Source organism: Myotis brandtii, unplaced genomic scaffold, assembly GCF_000412655.1.
Source record: "Myotis brandtii unplaced genomic scaffold, ASM41265v1 scaffold470, whole genome shotgun sequence".
In the NCBI taxonomy this organism is placed as follows: domain Eukaryota; kingdom Metazoa; phylum Chordata; class Mammalia; order Chiroptera; family Vespertilionidae; genus Myotis; species Myotis brandtii.
This window is the reverse complement of record NW_005367953.1, coordinates 4,162,585-4,170,330: the sequence shown is the minus strand read 5'-3', so window position 1 is coordinate 4,170,330 and position 7,746 is coordinate 4,162,585.

Below are 7,746 nucleotides of genomic sequence, written 5' to 3'. Positions count from 1 at the left end.
GAAAAGTATAAAAGCACCATATAAAGACAACTGTCTTTTTCATGTACTGAAAAGACAATAAAGTGGTAAAATGAAAAACACTATTTCTATTCTCCCCCTTCCTTTCTTTACAGCCTTTATTTAAACTTTGAAATGTATAAAAATTTCACTCCTATTTTCATTTCTTTACATTCAATGTTATTTTGTATTAGTTCCAGATTTTATATTAGTTACAGAATAGTGGTTAGACAATCATATACTCTACAAAGTGTTCCTGATATTTTCAGTACCCACATGGCATCATACCATCATTATAACACTATTGACTATATTCCTTATTTAAGTGACAATAGGTTTACAGGTTCCTTCCGATCTTTCTTTTGTGTTGCTCGCCCTTCCTTTTCTTTCTCATTTCTTCACTCATTTTCTTTATATAGTATTTCAATTGGCCCTCAAAGCTCAGTGAAAGCACTGGGACACACTTAATCCATTTTACAGACCAGGAAACTGAGGCCAATTCCAGTTGGCTATGGAACTGGACTCCTCGAGCAGGGAGCCCTCACAACTGCGCTCTCCACCTTTCCTAAGGGACAGCCACAGGCAAACAGAACAAACCTCCTCCTGAGGCTTCTGAGCCTTGTTCTCAAGCACCTCTTCATAATGGATGCTCCGCATTCTTTCCTCTCCCAAGCCCCCTTCCCTCATTCTTTACTGACCCGCCCCCCCACCCCTTTCTGGGGAGCACATTGTAGGCTTTGCACTCACTGTGCAGGCAAGTGCCTCCGTGGGGCGAGGCAGGAAGTGGGGGCAGGGCGGCCACAGGCTTGCTTTTGGGCCAAGGTGGGAGCAGGAGTCACGGCCTCTGAAGTGCGCAGGCTGCTGCGAGGCCCGGTTAGCGCCGCGAGCTACGCCGAACCACCACAGTGGGGTACCTGGCAGTGTGGCGCCCCTCCACTGACATGGGCTGTCCCTCAACCCCCGCCTCAGGGTTGCGGGTCCACGCCCCTCCGCCTGGGCATCCTTTTAAGCCGGCAGTCATTGCCTCTTGTTTCCCCGCGTCTTGGGGCCACTGCAGAACCTTGCTCTCTGTGGGCAAGGCAGATTCCCGCCCGCCGGCCCCTGCCCCAGCCCCCTCCTGTGCACCCCGCCTTGGCGCCACTCTGCACCCCTTGGGCCCCCTACCTCCTGGCCGGCTGCTTTGCCAAAGGCGGCACTCGCCTGGGAGCCGCCCCTCAGTCAGAGGCCTGTTTGCCCACCTGTGGACGCCCTGGCCGTGGCTCCTGGCCCATCACTTCGCTGAAGCTTCCTCTTCCTTCAGGCGCTCTCCTCAGACCCCTGGGAGCTTGGCTCCGGCAGCCCCACCCCTCAATGGCTCCCTGCAGCCCCCACTCCACTTGGCTCTCCCAGGGCTGCCGGCCTTTCAGGATGCTGCTGGCATGCCCTGCTGTGGGCAGCGCTGTCCTGGGGCAGGGCGTGGGGGTGGGGGTGTGGGGAGCAGCTCCAGTAAAGTTTAGTAAACCCCAGGTCGGCTCCCACTCGCACCCGCTGCTGGCACCAGCCCCAATCACTCCATGCTGTCAGCGCATGGGAGTGGTGGCAACTCTTGGCAGAGAGGGGACCAGGGACTGCAGCAGAAGGGGTCAGGCAGGGGCATGGAGGATGGGCCAAGACCTGCCCCTGTACCCACTGCAGCCTCGCAGCCCACAGTTCCGTTCAAGGTGCACGAATTCATGCACTGGGCCCCTAGTTATTAATAAAGACATTTTGTTGTTTGCTACTCCATTTGAGCACTTTCCTCTTTAAGCTTATACAAGTATGCACGTGATGTTATTATGCTAAAATAAAATATTATTTGCAAACAGCAAAGGACAAACATTGTAAAATTAAATTCATAGCAAACAGTTCACAATTATACTAATTAAGAGTAAAAGTCCTTCCTCCTATAGGCCACTTCTATCCAAATGCAAATATACTGCACAAACACATACATATATGCACACAAACATACAACCCATCCAGACATTTGTATATAAATATGTACTTACAGATATGAGATTGTACTCCTATACATAATATCCAGCAAATTCATTTGTTAACAATATGTTGTGGCCCTGGCCAGTTTGGCTCAGTGGATATAGAGTGTTGGCTGCGAACTGAAGGGTCCCAGGTTCGATTCCGGTCAAGGGCACATGACCAGGTTGCGGGCTCAATCTCTAGTAGGGGGCATGCAGAAAGAAACCTGATCAATGATTCTCTCTCATCATTGATATTTCTATCTCTCCCTTCCTCTCTGAAATCAATAAAAATATTTTTTTAAAAAATATGTTGTGGCCACCATAGCATGTGAATACATAAAGGCTAATTTTATCCTTTTCAAAGCAGTTCGCTGTGGCTCTACCATTACTAGACCATATTGATGGAAAGTGTAACTTTCGGTAGTTTAAAATGATGTAGTGAACATTTTTGTATGGTGTCTTTGTGCAATTTAGCCTGGCTGTAGGCTAAATTCCTAAAAAGGAATGTTACTTTGTGCATTTATACTTTGGGCAAACAGTGCCAAATTTGCTTCTAACATATTTCTTATCAACAGTGTAGTACTTTGGCCCAGACCCTCATCAATATTTAACCTTTGTCACACTAAGGGGTAAAAACTAATCCCTTGTCCTTTTAATTCACTATATGACCTCCTTTCCATATTTATATCAGTCAGTGTTCCCCTTTTCTGTTAACTATTTCTTTATATCCTTTGTGTAGCTTTTCTATGAGATTGCTGGTTCAATGCTTTTTAAAAATAATTTGAGTATAAAAAGTGTCCCTTTGCCTGAGGTATATTTTGCAAATATTTCCCCTAGTTTCTTGTAGTTTGATTTTATGATGTTACTCCCCAAATGCAGTTTGAAAATTTATAATGTAATCAAATTATTTATCTGTTCCCTTATGACTTCTGATTTGATGCCACATACAAGACGCATCACTCCCACTCCAAGAATATAAATAAATTATCATTGTTTTCTTGTAGTACTATGACACTGTCACTAAATGTTTGATTCTTCTAGAAATTATTTTTTTAAGGGTCTATGTTGGATTCCAGGTTACTTTTTTTTTTTTTTCATGTGGCTAACCAATGTGCCCAGGTATATTTACAGCAATAAAATACCACATTTGTTGGTCAAGCAATGTTTCATTACAAATCAAAATAAATTTACTTTTATGTCTTCATGTATTAATTTTACTTTTCAGAAGTATTAATAGTAAACTAAAGTAATTTCATAGGTTTTATACGGTTTTTAAGAAACATATTCTGCAATTTAAAAATAAACAAGCACCTGTGAGTTCTGTGCTATAGGAACATGAGAAAGAAATAATCATCAAATTCTTTTTAACAAGAGAGACTCCTCAAAAAGTAAAACCAATTATATTCCACAAGAACATTTTCAAATGATTGTTTTTAGTAGAGCTTAACTTTTTAGGGTTATATACGATTCAAATTGCTATACTCTTTTGCTTTATAAACAAACACTAGAAACACTTTTATCAAAGTAGCAAGTATGCTAATCTTCTGCCCCAGCTAACCCAAATCATAAAAATGGGGGTAAAGTACACAGTATTGTATCTCTCAAAATTCATTCAAATGGCCAAAAGGAAATATGCAAGGAATGATTTAAATAGGATCTTTTTGGGAGGCAAGTCAAGCTTATCACAAAGATTGAATGATTATGAAAGCAATGGTGCCTTTCAATGTTAAAGATGCTACTTTATCTCTTCCCACCTTGCAAATTTCTCCCATTAAACTTCCTTCCAGAGCTGGCTGTGTCTGTTCTCTAAGCTGACTCCTGTCCACTCTGTGCTCAGCGCCCCTTCCCTTCCTGGTGGCAGGCTCATCCCACCTGTTCTTTCCCCTTGCCACCATGACAAGGTCAAAAGAGCTAATAAGCAAACACGTGAAATTAATATCATTCCCCCCAGTATCCCATATCCCATATCCTCAGCACCTTTTAAACTACATCTCTCTACAAAGAATCTGCTGGCACCTGCCTTTATAATTTTTCCTACCTTCTGCCTTTCCTAAAATCTTTCATACGTGTTTTAGGCCAGGGGTGGGCAACCCCTGGCACGTGTGCCAAACATGGCACACCAGTAACTTTTGCTGGCACGCAAAACCCTCTCTTATAATCTTCCATTTACAATTTTTTTCTTAATATCGACTTTTTTATTTTTCAGATAAATTCAGTGTAGGTGCATCTTAGATAAATAAATAATTTTACATAACAAGTTATCTTAAAGACCATAGACATGGATTGACAAGAGAGGGGAAGAGCAATTTCTATGCCTCTGCCTTAACTCTCCCTGCCTTCCTAGATCAGACCAGTGTTTTGGTTTCATCCACATACGCTTGTGAATCTTTGTTCTCAGTGATGAATTTTGTTAAGTCTCGTAATAGGAGTAGCCTGACGGATGAAAGTAGTAGCTCGTGCATATCTCTGAAGGTCACGAAATATAAACCTGATGTAAAATCTCTGTCATCAGTGATGCAGCAGCAAAAGTCCCACTGATAATATCAAACGGAGTCATAAAGTTTTCTGTCGGACTATCAGTGGGAGACCATTGCCTCCTCTCCCAACCCCACCCGGGGCCTTCAGGCCCCGGGCTGGGATGGGGAACAGAGGGTGGGTGGTGGCAGATGCAACCCCTTTCCCAGAGTGGCCAAGGGCTGGCTCCCTCCTCGGGGCAGGTGGCCAACCTCCCACACCCCATCCCTCCCCCAGGCCCCCAGGCCCCAATCAGCCCACCGCCTGCCTGCCACAGTGGCAGCGAGGGAAGGAGAAGGGGGGAGGCGGGGAACTGTGCGGTGGTGGGGTGTCGGTGTCTGGCGTCCATTCCTTCCACGCCTGGCAACCGTCGCCTCTTCTCCCAACTCCACTGGGGCCTTCAGGGCCCTGGGCTGGGACGGGGAACCAGGGATAGGTGGTGGATGCGGCCCCTTTCCCAGGGGGCCAAGGGCTGGCTCCCTCCTTGGGGCCGGTGGCTAACCTCCCGCTCCCCGTCCCTCCCCCTGGCCGGCCCTGATTTCTGGCCAGGCCTAGGGACCCACCCATGCACGAATTCGTGCACCGGGCCTCTAATAGCTTATAAAACCTAATAATATGCCACCTCTCTACCCCAAAACACACATCCATCTCTTGGACTTCATGCAGGGTGCATTTGACACATTGAGAGTATTCAGTTCTAGCACAGAAGACAAGAAAACAAACAAGATTGATGTAAATCATTAGATGTGTTAAGCATAGATCATTAAATTATTTACCTGGGAGATATGGTAGACAGATAAAGCAAGTAGAGCATACATGTGTGGACCTAGATAGAAAGGAATGGGAGAAGCAAGTAAATACTAAATATTCATGGCTCACTAAGTATACATGAGACACATGAAGCACTGAATATTCATTATCTACTAAATATACATGAGGACACGAAGCTCTCAATATCTATGAGATCTTACTTCAGCCACTCACTCATTAGTGATGCTCAGCCAAGCCCCACCTGCTGTGTGTCCTGGACATACAAATAAAGCCCAGAGCTGCTCACCAGGCCACCGCTCCAGCTCCTGGTCAGGCTCTCCAATGAGTGAGCATGAACTACCACCAGGCACCTTCCATCTTCCTTGCCTGCTGGGATGGGGAACAGAGGGTGGGTGGTGGCAGATGCAACCCCTTTCCCAGAGTGGCCAAGGGCTGGCTCCCTCCTCGGGGCAGGTGGCCAACCTCCCACACCCCATCCCTCCCCCAGGCCAGCAGGCCCCAATCAGCCCACCACCTGCCTGCCACGGTGGCAGCGAGAGGAGAAGGGGGGAGGCGGGGAACCCTGCGGTGGTGGGGTGTCAGTGTCTGGCGTCCATTCCATCCATGCCTGGCAACCGTCGCCTCTTCTCCCGACTCCACTGGGGCCTTCAGGGCCCTGGGCTGGGACGGGGAACCAGGGATAGGTGGGGGATGCGGCCCTTTCCCAGGGGACCAAGGGCTGGCTCCCTCCTTGGGGCCGGTGACCAACCTCCGGCTCCCCATCCCTCTCCCTGGCTGGCCCTGATTTCTGGCCAGGCCTAGGGACCCACCCATGCATGAATTCGTGCACCGGGCCTCTAATAGCTTATAAAACCCTAATAATATGCCACCTCTCTACCCCAAAACACACATCCATCTCTTGGACTTCATGCAGGGTGCATTTGACACATTGAGAGTATTCAGTTCTAGCACAGAAGACAAGAAAACAAACAAGATTGATGTAAATCATTAGATGTGTTAAGCATAGATCATTAAATTATTTACCTGGGAGATATGGTAGACAGATAAAGCAAGTAGAGCATACATGTGTGGACCTAGATAGAAAGGAATGGGAGAAGCAAGTAAATACTAAATATTCATGGCTCACTAAGTATACATGAGACACATGAAGCACTGAATATTCATTATCTACTAAATATACATGAGGACACGAAGCTCTCAATATCCATGAGATCTTACTTCAGCCACTCACTCATTAATGATGCTCAGCCAAGCCGCACCTGCTGTGTGTCCCGGACATACAAATAAAGCCCAGAGCTGCTCACTAGGCCACCGCTCCAGCTCCTGGCCAGGCTCTCCAATGAGTGAGCATGAACTGCCACCAGGCACCTTCCATCTTCCTCGCCCTCATCTCTGGCCCTCGCAACCTCACCATCAGCAGGGAAGGCTGATGCAGCACAGAGAGAAATAGACAAACATGTATAACAGAGTTCAAGTGGTGTGGCCTTCCACTTGCTTGTACCCCAACTAAGCGTGTTGTTAATCCACTCCATTTCTTGCCACTGGCTTCTAACTCTATGCTTCAGTTTAAATTGCTTCTATCAACTGTGTGATTTGTGCATCTTAAATCTGTGAGCTTTCTGTCCTGACTGTGGGATAGTTCCCCCAGCTGTGAAATTGGAGGCCGCCACTGCCAGGCTGTGCCCACACACATCTTATTCACCATTCTACTCCTCACTGTGCTCCAGCCACACTGTTCCCCTTGCTCGCCCTTACAGACTCCAAACATGTTAATACCTCAGGACCTTTGCACTGTTCTTCCTTCTGCCTGAAACATTATTCCCCCAGACATCTACATGACTTGCTCCTTCATTTCATTTTGGTATCTCTTCTCTGACCCTCTTATATAAAATTATGTAATTTTCCAACAACAATTCTCCCATCCTTTAATACCTACTGGATGTTCTACACTTCAATTCATTTCTGACACTACCTCGAGTTAGCACAGACCCCACAAGGGTTCAGTCCCATATAACTGCCCCAAATTCAGATGCCAGCTACATATGGAGTCCTCAGGCTACCTGTACTTCCGGTCAACTACAAATCTGGAGGTTCCCACAATCCCCCTCAGGTCTGATAATGTGCTGAATGACCCATAGAACTTAGGAAGGTATCATACTTATTATATTTTTATCCTAAGGATACAATTCAGGAACAGCCAAAGGGAAGAGATGCCTAGGACATGATAGGAGGGTGCGGGTGTTCGGGAGCAGCCATGCCCTCTCCAGACATGCCACCTTCCCAGCACATCGATGTATTCACCAACCCAGATGCATCCTGACCCTCGTTGTTGCAGTTTTTATCAAAACTTCATTTCATGGCCATGATTTGTTAAGTCATTGGCCACTGGCGACTGAACTCAACCTCCAGTCCTTCTTCCCTCTAAGTCAGTGATGGCGAACCTTTTGAGCTCGGCGTGTCAGCATTT